Consider the following 2551-nt stretch of genomic DNA (forward strand, 5'->3'; position numbering starts at 1 on the left):
CCATTCGTTATAACAAAATACAACAATAATCTTCTATATCTAATAGTTACTGTGGTTTTCATCACTTCAATGATGTTCTGCACTATCTTGTTGTCTTGTAATTGAGTTTGAATATAATGATTCCCAAACTGGACAGTTGATTACATAAACAATCATAATTAGAGTTTCAGTCAACTAAATTTGACAAACAATGGAGAATATAAACACAATTGAATGACTAAGAGAATATACTAATTTGTTCCAGGTTGGTTTCTCTACTTTTGATGAATATAATCCCTTTAAAACTCCAATAACGCATATAAAAAAAATTACAGCAAAAGGAAATATAAAAGCAAGCAATCTACAAAAAAAAAAAAAAAGGGTGTAAAACAGAGAGGGAAAGGAAGTGAAAATCTATCGAGTCCATGAAACGATGTGCCATTCTTTCTCGAAACCGATCAGAAATTTTCAAGTCATATAGCTCTGAATAAGTCTATCAATATGTGTCTTATTATCAACGTGGACGCTTTTCGGCAGGAAACCTGAGGAGCAAATCTAGACATTCTAGATATTTTTCATCTTTGTCAACCATGTTTTCGATTATGGTGCAAATGCCGGCATTTGGTAACACATCCTTCTAAACCATCCTATGCAGAAGAGTATTATAAGTAATTACTTTAGATGTACTACCATTTTCTGCCATCTTTTAAAACAAAATATTTGCCTTATCTACTTGTCCCTCTTTACAAAATCCATGGATCATAATGGAATAAGTCACAACATCTTGTTGAAGCCCTTCTTGAGGCATTTTTTCGAATAGCTCCCAAGCACTTTCAAGTTTCTCTGCTTTGCATAGGCCATCAATTAGACAAGTAAAGCTTTCGATGTCCAATTTCAAGTTGTATGATTTTAAGCTCATTAAAAAGTTCCATTGCTTCGAATAAACAGTCATTCTTACACAACCCATCTAAGACAATATCATATATATGAATCTTCGGGAATACTATAAGCTTTAATGATACCAAATAGTTTCTTTTCATCACCAACCTTGTCGGCCAGAAAAAAAACCCTGTTAACAAGGCACCATATGTTTTCACATCTGACCTCTTTCCCACTTGAAGCATTCCATTGTAAAGCTTCATTGCTTCTTCCACCTTCAAGATTTTACAATACCCATTGATTAAAACAGTGTAGCTAATCACGTCAGGTTCACATCCCTTACTTGGCATACTAACGAGCAGCTCCTTGATACGATTCAGGTCACCAACCAAAAAAATTCCTCAATCATCGAATTATAAGTAAACAAATCAAGAACGATACCTCTCTGAATCATCATCTCTAGCCACTTCTTAGCCTCGATAACCTTTCTTTCCTTGCAAAACATATCAATCAACACACTGAATGTGACCATATTTGGTTGAACACCTTGTTCCACCATCTCATTTATCAAACTTTTAGTCTCCTTCCAGTTTCCACCATAACAAAAACTAAGAATCAAGGTGTTATAAGGAAAAACATCGGGAATCATTCCCTGAGCTTTCATTTCGTCAAGAAGTTCTTTTGCCTCGTTTTCTCGTCCATCATTACAAAGCCTATCTATAATGATATTAATTATAGCAAATAAAATTAGGCTTGCAATTAATCCCATAACAACTAGTGTCATTGAGCATTTTGTTGATGCACTTAAGTGCAATATTAACATTTCCTATTCCACGGAGCTCTTTGATTAAAGTCCCATAAGTAACACATCAGGCGTACAACCTAATTTTTGCATTCTCATAAATAGTTGTCGCTTCACTAATCCTAAGCTCCATACATGAGCCCTCAATCAAGATAATATAGGTAATTTTATTAGGAATATAACCACTCGTGAAAATCCTTGCCATCGCCACAAGACCTTTGCTAACCCTATTAACATTACAAAGGCAATTCTTCAATATTTGGAAGAAATTGGCAGTCTTCCCAACCATCGTCAATTTTTGCTTGCCCGAAAAGTATTTTAGAACTTTTTATTTATTTATTATTATTATTATTATTTGTAAAAGGCCCAGAATTAACAAGGCCCATGAGGATGGCCCAAATATGATGTCGCCTGTGATCTATGAGGCTTGGATCACCCCTTATCTGCTTATTTACTTTTTATTTTTTCTTATTTATCAACGTTGTTTGTATTGTTTTTGTTATAATCCCATAAGGAATATTATAGCTCACTCCATATTTGGAACTTCACATATAATAGTGATATTTACGACTATTTATAACATATCACTAAGTACCGTAAATATAATTTCAAAACACTTTTCATTATAGTATTATTTTACAAGTGTTGGTTTTTAGTTAATATAAGATGTATATTATTGTTTTATTCCATAAATCTGGAATGTATTTATGAAATATATTTCAAAACACTTTTTATTTTGTTTGTTTGTTTATCGAATCATTACATTTTCTAAAGAAATAATTAGAATTTTCCTTTTTAAACCATGTTTATCTTTCAAATCATTAAATATTTAGAAAAACGTTTAGATTTTCCTTGTTAAGATCGCATATTTGTATGTTTATTGGTTTGGCC

At 32.5% G+C, this 2551-nt stretch overlaps 1 pseudogene; it reads right to left on the minus strand.

Moving 5' to 3' along the window:
- Window positions 1-258: 258 nt before the first annotated feature.
- LOC120085184 (uncharacterized) lies at window positions 259-2230 on the minus strand (annotated as a pseudogene).
- Between the last annotated feature and the right edge of the window lie 321 nt (window positions 2231-2551).

This window comes from Benincasa hispida, chromosome 9, assembly GCF_027475165.1.
Source record: "Benincasa hispida cultivar pf3 chromosome 9, pf3_genome.v1.1, whole genome shotgun sequence".
In the NCBI taxonomy this organism is placed as follows: domain Eukaryota; kingdom Viridiplantae; phylum Streptophyta; class Magnoliopsida; order Cucurbitales; family Cucurbitaceae; genus Benincasa; species Benincasa hispida.